The sequence below is a fragment of the Ascaphus truei genome, unplaced genomic scaffold, assembly GCF_040206685.1.
Source record: "Ascaphus truei isolate aAscTru1 unplaced genomic scaffold, aAscTru1.hap1 HAP1_SCAFFOLD_506, whole genome shotgun sequence".
Classification (NCBI taxonomy): domain Eukaryota; kingdom Metazoa; phylum Chordata; class Amphibia; order Anura; family Ascaphidae; genus Ascaphus; species Ascaphus truei.
Genome location: NW_027456837.1, coordinates 266,073 through 277,700, shown reverse-complemented (window position 1 = coordinate 277,700; position 11,628 = coordinate 266,073). Strand labels below are relative to the sequence as shown.

The window sequence follows — 11,628 nt, the reverse complement described above, 5'->3', positions numbered from 1 at the left end:
CGTATGGGGCTGCGTAGTGCCCGCGTCCCTCGTCGTTTGATCCAGGAGATTAAAGATGCCATACACCCCGACTCCCGCACCTTCATTGAGGGGGTATTGCAGACCGGAGAGCCTTGTCATCCTTTCAACTTCGGCTCTCCGGATCTTTGCGTGGAACCAAGGTCACGGCAACCCCCTCGGGCTCTTCTCTCCCCCAACCTCAGCAAGTTGGGGGAAATGTCCCCGGCATGTTTCCGCGGCATGCCGAGGAAAGTCCTGTATTCTCTGGTGCTCCATATAGTGCATTACCTCGCCCTTGTCACCCGCCCAGACACCATCTGGAGGCGGGTATTCCCAGCGAACGAGGATGAGAGACCCCGGTGGAGGGAACTCTATTCATCTTTGGTTCCCCGTCCCGCCGGGGATTTGAGTTGGAGAGTCCTCCACGGAGCACTGAGCACAGGAGAGTATTTGGCACACTTCACGGACTCCCCCGCCACCTGTCCCTTCTGTGGCGAGCGGGAGTCCGTATATCACATTTATTCGAGTTGTGCCAGACTGCAACCCCTCTTTTCCTTCTTGAGGAGCTTGCTCCTGCTGTTCTGGTTGCACTTCTCACCTCATCTTTTTATTTTTGGGTGCCCAGTGTCCCGGGACAATAAGCCTAGGGATCTCCTGGTCAACCTGCTCCTGGCATTGGCTAAGGTAGCCATTTGTAAAACCAGGAAGCAGTGTTTGGAGGGGGGGGTCCCGACAAACATCGTGGTCATGTTCCGGGCGCTGGTGCACTCCCGTATTCGGGCAGAGTACTCGTACGCCGAGTCTACTGGGACGGTTTCAGAGTTTGCCTCCCAGTGGGCGTTAGGCGGGGTGCTTTGCTCGGTATCCACCAATCAGGGTTCTTCAGATTTAACCCTTCTGTTTTAAGTGCACTTCATCAGTGCACTTGTTGGGTTCATTTCATTTTTGTTTGACTGGTTTATCTTTGTTCTACTTGGTAACAAGTAGAATTGCTGTTCAACTGAATTGGCCGGCTTCGCCGGCCAATCAGTTTCAAACCAGATCAAAATAGACTCACTAGTTTGTCTCCTGCGAGCTTCCGTACACAGCGTCTTGTTAGAGTGGGGCGTGGACATGTGTAAACTTCAATGGTGGGAAAATGAGACAGTTTTAGCTGCTAGCTGAGCAGTGGTACAGCGCTCTGTAGAAGGCGCTCTCAGTCGGGTGAGTGATTTTTCAATGTGTGTGTTTATTTTATTTCATTTCTCATTTTACTTTCACTTTAAGTACTGCATGCTTATTTTTTTCTGTGGGCATTTAGGGATTTAAGTGCTCCGTGAGCCAAGTCCTCCATTGAAGGAGGAGCTATGAGGCCAACCTATCACAGCTACTGTACCATCTTCAGTTGCTTTCAGTATACTGATTAATCCACGGCACAGAATATGCAACTTCAAATACATCTATCAACTGTCTATATGTTAAGCCCCCGGACAAGCATTTGCTTGTTAGTTATACACTAGTTTCATACAAGCACTTCACACAGGGGGCTTCAACTTAGGTAGTACTTGACCGGCCGGTCTGAGTGTTCTCATTTCCATATATTTCTTGCCTCTACACTTTATTTACATACTTTGTACTTATTACTGCAGTGTAGCATTTTTCCCCACACCTTAAGGTTCAGTTTATAACAGCTTTGTAGGTCACCACTGCTCCTCATTTTAACCATTTATGTGTATGTGATTAATAAACCTTTATTGATACAATTTGTGTATGTTAGAGTGCTATTCAGGGGATTCTTTTTTTCTGTGTTAGTTTTCATATATATGTGTGTGTGTGTGTGTGTGTGTGTGTGTGTGTGTGTGTGTGTGTGTGTGTGTGTGTGTGTGTGTGTGTGTGTGTATATATGTATATATTTATGTATATATATTTGTGTGTGTGTGACCTTGGGCAAGTCACTTCATATCCTCTGTGCCTCAGGCACCAATGTCATAGATTGTAAGCTCTATGGGGCAGGGACTTGTGTCTGCAAAATGTCTCTGTATAGCGCTACGTAAAACTAGCAGCGCTTTAAAAGAACATGCTGTTATTATTATTATATATAAATGTGTATGTATTTATTTATATAGCACTATTAATGTATATAGCGTTTCACAGTAGTAATACATGTGAAAATCCTATAAATAACAAATACAAATATCAGGTCATGGGAATAAGTGATTTGGACATAAAAGTAACATTTCGGAAGTGTGGACAACTAATACATCTTGTAGATTGCCTTTACAGTGTGATGTCATTGATTCAGTAGATTGTGTGCAGACCAGGACTGCAGTACAGTGTCACTCACATGGATGACTTGCGTGGTAGAAGCTCAAGAACAAGGATGTCAAACTCCAGTCCTCGAGGGCAGCAAACAGGCCAGGTTTCCAGGATATCCCTACTGAAAACCTGGCCTGTTTGGGACCCTCGAGGACTGGAGTTTGACATGCATGCTCTAGACGGAGCACAGCTGTGGGTGGGAGGTGGATTTGCTTTGCATCAAATGGTTTGGAGCAAGGTTTATTGTATGTATTATCATAATAACAATGCAATGCTTAACTTTTATTTCAGGAGGGATGACTGCAGAACAGAAGTGAATATTGAAGCCATGTGTTCCTTTTCTTGCAAAAGAGAAAATTTGAAGGACAGTTGAACAGAATGAAAATTACTACACAGAGACAGATAAGCAATGTGTATATTTCTCATTTACCATTTAGTATTTGTCGTTTTATTGACTCCACACAATCCGGCTGCTACGGGTTTCACATTGAACATTTTCATCTCTACTCTACCCCTTCCTGTGATCTGAACCATGCAAGTTTTCATTGATTCAATACATCATGAGTAGAGTGTGGCTACAGTATGAAGTAAAGACCCAAGGACCACATCTACTACCATTCATAACAAGAACATGTGCAGTAGCGCACAGCTGCAGTTCTATGTGATTGTTATGAAAGGTTGAGGTGGTTCAATTCTATGAATCTGGTGTGGGATGGACCATGTTTGCATCACATGGTTTCATCTAGGCCAGTAGATTATATAACTCTCAGTACAGGTTACACATGGCATCAGTATTAGTGATGTAAAGAGGAGGAAAGCTTCAATGTGGAGAACAAAGCCAAGTAATGTTGAAGTTACTCCTTTTACCATTTACTTGGTCAGTCTGTACTGTCTACTCCCCACACAGCTGCTAAGGGTCTTCCATTTTAAATACTTTCACCTCCTATTCTGCACTGCTTTGCTGCCCATTATTTAGACATGCGTTCCAGTCATGTTTACCACTCTGAATCTCTCTGCAGTCATTGATTCAGCACATCATGGGTAGAGCATGGCTACAGATACAGAAAGCTTTTATTATTTTACCGGCTGATCATCCATAATATTGCATTAAAACATAGAATATCACTTAATTTCCAAAAGATTCAGTGATGCTGATAATGCAGAATCTCACAACATTTCCCATCATAATGCCATAATGCACCAGAGGAAGAAATAATCCTTGCTATATCTGTACATTGTGTGACGTATTACCTCCATGACCATTGATAGCAAGTACATCTTCTGTATAGAGCGGCTGTGTTATGATGCAGTTATTGATCATCATTGACATAATCACAAGAATCTTATGCAAAGGGAAATTGTCCGCAGCGAAGTGAGATGTGTGCCTGTTTTAAGTCCTCCAGCTTAACGCCCCTACACCTCCCACTACACAGACATACTTACTTATGCATACACTGACATCTGGCATACCTACACACACCCCAGGGCCACTTCCTTCCCCTGATGTCAGGGAGAGGATGGGCATGCAGAGTGCAGTAAGTCTCCACGTTACTCTGGCCAACAGTCTTGGCCTACCCCCAGCATCTGTCACCCACAACATCTGTTCCCTCCTTGTAAAGTGCTGAACTATCTCACCTGGGTCAGTGCTATAGCTGATCACAGTGCCCGATCATGATGTCACTGTGACAGGCAGCAGTGCAGATTGACCGGTCAATCAATGCAGTGCCGCACCATATGCACTAAATGAGATTTCCGTGCCCCCTGTCAGGTTACTCCCTGGGCAGTGACCCTGCTCACCCCCTCCCCTAGTTCCACCTCTGACCACAATTATCTCTCTTGGAGAGTGTAGCAAATTGGTGTTGGTGGAATCTCACCTCTGCCATGCATGGTCACAATCTGGGCACAGGACCCAAATAGTGGGCAATGTGGCACTTCTTACAGTAGAGAATAAGTAACTATATTCTTTACTTGTGTATTAAGGACCTTATTTGCATTAAAATTCAGTCCCCATGGGACCAAGACTTTCTGGCTTACTGAACAAAGTGGAATTGTTTCGTAGAGGGTGGAGAATTGTATTTTATCTGAAATTACCCCCTCTGCACAAAATACAAACAATTATACACATACATGTACCTTGTGGAAGTTGTTGCCCTCTATCTTCCTGTGGTCTCTCCCTGTTTCTCACCGTGCCTCCTCCCATTTCCTTGCACCTCTGCGTCTCCGCATATATCCCTATACTCAGAGCCGGCTCCGGTCAGTGACATGGGATGCCCAAATATGAGCATATCCATACATGGGCATCCATGCCACTGACCGGAGCCCACTCTGTTGCGGATATGGAGAGAGACTGGGAGATTTACATCCCCTTATAATTCATATGGTGCATAGTACCGGCACGTATTGTTTTACCGTTACTGTGTACCTTCCTACTTTCACACTGGTACAGTATGTGCTGCAGTGGGACTGAGAGGGATATATTGGTAACACATAGTTATTGTTGGGGGAATTCAATCCATTTTGAAAATAGTAATGCAATGTTTTATACTTTTTTTTTTGCAGTAATGAAGAATGAAAAAGTTCTGTTAAAATTGAATTGGAGGTGAACTGGAATCATCATCAACTCTGCACCAGTGTGAATTGATGTTCTTTAATGTTCTGATAAGGTACATGCAACATCTCTTCCTCAACCCCTACACCACTCTCTGCCTCTTGCCTCTCTCTCTCCACCTCCCTGCTAAGCGTATTAACCCATCTAATGTAATCCACATTCCATGTCTCACTTTACTCTTCACTTCTCACGTGCCCTCTGGAATGTCTGCTCTCTGACTAACAAGGTCTATTTGTACATGACCTATTCTGCTCTCATCATCCACCACTTCTCATTCCCCTCACCCCTGTCCTACTCGATACCTCAGCTTAATTGAACTCTCTCCTCTGACATCTACCCTTATCTCTAACCTCTCCTCACTTTCTGCTTAAACTAACTATCTTGTTAACTTTTACAATGCTATCATCTCCTCCTCCTCCCTCCTCCCTCCTCCATTATATATTTATATGCCCCTTCTAGGCTCTGACACACTCATCCCTCTAAGGCCATGATTATCATGGGCACATGCTTGGTCATCCACAGTGCGTGCGAGCGATGCAGAGCCGCCTCGGACCTCAGTGCAGGGATTGCTGCATACCCCAGCATCTGTCACCCACAAACAATACACACACTAATACTCCCCACAATACACACTATAATACCTCCTCAATACTAATCTCTCCAATAATATTATAGCTCCAAACACAATATACACAACACCCTTACACAAGATACACAATCTAGTACTCTCCTCTGCACCTCTACACACAATATAATACTCCCACACACACAATATACACACTACCCTCCTACCCCCATAAAATACAACCAATAATACACACACACTTTGTGGATGTTGGGACCAGCTCCCGGCATGCACCAGTGAAAGAGAGAGGCCCGCAGAAGCTCGGAAGAACTCCCTCCATCCGTGCCTTCCTCCGTTTCACATCTTCTCCCTGTCTCTCTCCCTCCCTTTCCTTGCATCTCCCTGCGTCTTTACGTATACCCAGTCAGTGACGGCTCTGGTCACGTGATGCCTTAATATGGGCTTATCCATATATGTTCATCCACGTCACTAATGTGATGCCCGCACTGTTGCGGAGCTGGTACTTACGACGCGCACTTATTGTTTTTTCAGTAATGCGTACCTGACTCTACCGGCCTACTTTCAACACTAGTACAATAAGTGCTTCACTACGAGTGAGTGGGGAATATTGGCATCACACAGTCACTGTTGAATATGCCATTCAATCCATTTTGAAAATAGTAATGCAATGTGGTTTTGTTTTGTTTGCTTTTTGCAGTAATGAAGAATGGATAAGTTATATTAAAATTAAATTGGAGGGGAACTGGATTCAGCATTTCATCATGAACTCTGCACTTGTGAGAATTTACCTTCTTGAATGCCCTGAGAGGTACACGCAACTTTAAGACTATAATCTGCTGTGCAAGCTTTCGTGCTATACCTCCCCCTCAGGTTTTGATTTATACATTTGCTCCCTCAAGTCATGTCCTCTAATATTTGAAAGCTCTCTCCTAGCATTTTCTCTCTACCACAGAACGTCATCCCAATGTAACCTCTCTCTTGTTCTCTCTGCTTGCTGTTTCCTCACTTTTCTGTTAAACTTTTCTAATTTCTCTAACTTCCACACTCCTGCTTTTATCCACATGTTCTCCTCTTTCCTTCCCCTACCTTTGCATGTGTCTACACACTGCACCATTTGTACAGACCTCTATTGCAGCTATTTCTGCACTGCTCAATGAAAAGCACTCATGTACATCCTATTCTCTGCGCCCCCTCTCTCTGCGCCCCCTCTCTCTCTGCGCCCCCTCTCTCTCTGCGCCCCCTCTCTCTCTGCGCCCCCTCTCTCTCTGCGCCCCCTCTCTCTCTGCGCCCCCTCTCTCTCTGCGCCCCCTCTCTCTCTGCGCCCCCTCTCTCTCTGCGCCCCCTCTCTCTCTGCGCCCCCTCTCTCTCTGCGCCCCCTCTCTCTCTGCGCCTATCTCTGTGTCTCCTTCTATGTTTGCTGATGTGTGGGATATCTCTTATAATCTTGAACCTGCTCATATACACATCGGGTCTCCCTGCCTCTGCCTCCCTGCTAAGAGTGTTAACCTATCTAATGTAATCCACATTCCTTTCCTTACTTTTCTCTTCCCTTCTCCTATGCCCTCTGGAATGTCCGTTCTCTGACTAACAAGGCTCTAGTTGTACATGACCTCTTCTGCTCTCATCATTCACAATCAGTCATTCCCCTCACCCCATCTTACCTGTCCCACTGATTTTCCTCTGCTTAATTAAACTCTCCTCTGACATCTACTCTAACCTCTCTGCTCTCTCTCTCTCTTTCTGCTTAAACTGACAATCTTATTAACTCTTACAGTGCTATCCTCTATATGCCCCTTCAAGCTCTGACACACACGTCCCTCTAACCCACACCCTTGGCTAAATTCCCAAACATGTTCATCACACTTCCACTCACTGTTCTTAATGCCTATGAAGGAAATCTCACACTTGATGTTTGATTTTTCTACAGTAAAAATGTCTCCAGTCCTGTATAAAGCTGCTCTCTGGGGCCAAACCACACTACTTTTTTTTCCACATTCATCAACACACAAATTTAATTTACGCTGTCTTTTTTCCCCTGTATTTGACTCCCTCCACTAACCTTCTTCTCACACTTGCCATCCTTCCTTCACTTCTCCTCAAGCATTTGACTACTTCAGAGGCAAGGTGGATGCCACCCACAAGGAGATTCCTTCTGTCCCTTCCCCCTTCTCTCCTTCTACCTAATTCTCCTTCTGCATTTGACTCCTTTTCTTCTCTTACAGAGCTGGAAGCTAATCATCTTCTCTTCTCCCTCTACCACATGCCCTCTAGATCGTATCCCCTCACACCTTACTGCATCTCTTAGTCCCCACTCTCACCCACATCTTCAAGTCCTCCCTATTCTCTGGCTCTTTACCCTCTTACTTTAAGCCTGTAGTGGTCACCCTTTTCTCAGAAACAACCTACACCCTATGTGCCTTACTAACTACCGCCCTGTATCCCTCCTGCTGTTTGTCTCCTAATTGCTAGAATGTCAACATTCTTAAATCACATTCCCTCCTGGATCCTTTACAACCTGCCTTTCGTACAGCTCGTTCTACAGACTGTGCTTAAAGCAAATTCCCAAGGTCACTTTTCCCTACTAATCCTACTTGATCTATCTGCTGCGTTTGATGCTCTCAATCACTCTCCTCCTTCATATTCTAAACTCTCTCTTGGTATCCGTAACACAGTTCTATCCTGGTTTTCATCATAACTTTCCTGTCACACATTCTCCATCTCTGTTGCTAACATGTCTTCGTCTTCTATTGATCTGTCTGTGGGTATACATCAGGGCTCTGTTCTGAGATCTCTCTTTCTCTCTACATACTATCATTTGGTGACCTCATCAACTCTTTGTGACAATCCTATAAATAACAAATACAAATATCAGGTCATGGGAATAAGTGATTTGGACATAAAAGTAACATTTCGGAAGTGTGGACAACTAATACATCTTGTAGATTGCCTTTACAGTGTGATGTCATTGATTCAGTAGATTGTGTGCAGACCAGGACTGCAGTACAGTGTCACTCACATGGATGACTTGCGTGGTAGAAGCTCAAGAACAAGGATGTCAAACTCCAGTCCTCGAGGGCAGCAAACAGGCCAGGTTTTCAGGATATCCCTACTGAAAACCTGGCCTGTTTGGGACCCTCGAGGACTGGAGTTTGACATGCATGCTCTAGAAGGAGCACAGCTGTGGGTGGGAGGTGGATTTGCTTTGCATCAAATGGTTTGGAGCAAGGTTTATTGTATGTATTATCATAATAACAATGCAATGCTTAACTTTTATTTCAGGAGGGATGACTGCAGAACAGAAGTGAATATTGAAGCCATGTGTTCCTTTTCTTGCAAAAGAGAAAATTTGAAGGACAGTTGAAGAGAAGGAAAATTACTACACAGAGACAGATAAGCAATGTGTATATTTCTCATTTACCATTTAGTATTTGTCGTTTTATTGACTCCACACAATCCGGCTGCTACGGGTTTCACATTGAATATTTTCATCTCTACTCTACCCCTTCCTGTGATCTGAACCATGCAAGTTTTCGTTGATTCAATACATCATGAGTAGAGGGTGGCTACAGTATGAAGTAAAGACCCAAGGACCACATCTACTACCATTCATAACAAGAACATGTGCAGTAGCGCACAGCTGCAGTTCTATGTGATTGTTATGAAAGGTTGAGGTGGTTCAATTCTATGAATCTGGAGTGGGATGGATCCTGTTTGCATCATATGGTTTCATCTACTGCTGCGGCACAGTTTATTCGAGCATTTGCCCGTTCTGTGCCGCAGCAGTAGCCTGGCGCGCGCCCGAGAGTGACGGGCGCGCGCCGAAGCAGCGGAAGAGCGCCCTCCGATCGGGGCGCTCTCCCTACCGCTGCCGGGTCCGCCGGGTCCCCCGGAACCCCCTGCCGCTGTCCCGCGATCGCGGGACACCAGGGCTCCCTCGGGGAGACCCTGGACGCGCGTGCAGGGGGCGCACGCTCCCGAAGACGCGTGACCGCGCGTCTATGACGCGCGGCACGCCGAGGGGCGGCCACTAGCAAGCCGGGAAATCTCCCGGCTTGAGGTTCTGGCCGCAGTGTAATAAACTGTGTCGCCAGTGTAGGCCAGTAGATTATATAACTCTCAGTACAGGTTACACATGGCATCAGTATTAGTGATTTAAAGAGGAGGAAAGCTTCAATGTGGAGAACAAAGCCAAGTAATGTTGAAGTTACTCCTTTTACCATTTACTTGGTCAGTCTGTACTGTCTACTCTCCACACAGCTGCTAAGGATCTTCCATTTTAAATACTTTCACCTCCTATTCTGCACTGCTTTGCTGCCCATTATTCAGAGATGCGTTCCAGTCATGTTTTGCACTCTGAATCTCTCTGCAGTCATTGGTTCAGCACATCATGGGTAGAGCATGGCTACAGATACAGCAAGCTATTATTATTTTACCGGCTGATCACCCATAATATTGCATTAAAACATAGAATATCACTTAATTTCCAAAAGATTCAGTGATGCTGATAATGCAGAATCTCACAACATTTCCCATCATAATGCCATAATGCACAAGTGGGAGAAATAATCCTTGCTATATCTGTACATTGTGTGACGTATTACCTCAATGACCAATGAGAGCAAGTACATCTTCTGTATAGAGCGGCTGTGTTATGATGCAGTTATTGATCATCATTGACATAATCACAAGAATCTTATGCAAAGGGAAATTGTCCGCAGCGAAGTGAGATTTCAGCCCCCAAACGTCTGTAATATTAATGCAATGTCTTACTTTTGTTGCAGTGAACACTGAAGAGACGGATCTACTACAACACTGTACAGAATGAGCATACGCTACAAGCAGCAAAATGATCTTGCAGTTGACAGTATGTTGTTCTGGTAATGTGCACAATTATTATTTATGGGCTACACACCACAGTGCTGGACATATTCTGTTAACTTCAACTCTACTCCTAACATGGAGATGTCTTCCTGGTGTTACTGATTCAGTACATCATATGCACAGTGTGGTTATGATATGATGGATTGATTTAATGAACCCACCAACCAATGATGACATCTGCATCATCTTCTGTAAAGTGCAGCTACAGCATGATATTATCAGCATTTGGTGCGGTATAATCAGAGGTATCTATGTGCTTTTGTGCCTGTTTTAAGTCCTCCAGCTTAACGCCCCTACACCTCCCACTACACAGGCATACTTACTTATGCATACACTGACATCTGGCATACCTACACACACCCCAGGGCCACTTCCTTCCCCTGATGTCAGGGAGAGGATGGGCATGCAGAGTGCAGTAAGTCTCCACGTTACTCTGGCCAACAGTCTTGGCCTACCTCCAGCATCTGTCACCCACAACATCTGTTCCCTCCTTGTAAAGTGCTGAACTATCTCACCTGGGTCAGTGCTATAGCTGATCACAGTGCCCGATCAGGATGTCACTGTGACAGGCAGCAGTGCAGATTGACCGGTCAATCAATGCAGTGCCGCAACATATGCACTAAATGAGATTTCCGTGCCCCCAGTCAGGTTACTCCCTGGGCAGTGACCCTGCTCACACCCTCCCCTAGTTCCACCTCTGATCACAATTATCTCTCTTGGAGAGTGTAGCAAATTGGAGTTGGGGGAATCTCACCTCTGCCATGCATGGTCACAATCTGGGCACAGGACCCAAATAGTGGGCAATGTGGCACTTCTTACAGTAGAGAATAAGTAACTTTATTCTTTACTTGTGTATTAAGGACCTTATTTGCATTAAATTCAGTCCACATGGGACCAAGACTTTCTGGCTTACTGAACAAAGTGGAATTGTTTCGTAGAGGGTGGAGAATTGTATTTTATCTGAAATTACCCCCTCTGCACAAAATACAAACAATTATACCCATACAAGTACCTTGTGGAAGTTGTTGCCCTCTATCTTCCTGTGGTCTCTCCCTGTTTCTCACCGTGCCTCCTCCCATTTCCTTGCACCTCTGCGTCTCCGCATATATCCCTATACTCAGAGCCGGCTCCGGTCAGTGACATGGGATGCCCAAATATGAGCATACCCATATATGGGCATCCATGCCACTGACCGGAGCCCGCTCTGTTGCGGATATGGAGAGAGACTGGGAGATTTACATCCCCTTATAATTCATAT

At 45.1% G+C, this 11,628-nt stretch overlaps 2 long non-coding RNA genes across 2 annotated transcripts; both read left to right on the top strand.

Annotated features, from left to right (window-relative positions):
- Nucleotides 1–1,108: 1,108 nt before the first annotated feature.
- On the top strand, nucleotides 1,109–2,741 carry LOC142485003 (uncharacterized). Its single transcript, XR_012798340.1, has 3 exons — nucleotides 1,109–1,203; nucleotides 1,301–1,537; nucleotides 2,587–2,741. It is a non-coding gene; the product is annotated as an uncharacterized LOC142485003 (long non-coding RNA).
- Nucleotides 2,742–4,860: 2,119 nt separating this feature from the next.
- Nucleotides 4,861–6,292, top strand: LOC142484999 (uncharacterized). The gene is made up of 3 exons (XR_012798332.1): nucleotides 4,861–4,958; nucleotides 6,021–6,082; nucleotides 6,187–6,292. It is a non-coding gene; the product is annotated as an uncharacterized LOC142484999 (long non-coding RNA).
- The last annotated feature ends 5,336 nt before the right edge of the window (nucleotides 6,293–11,628 follow it).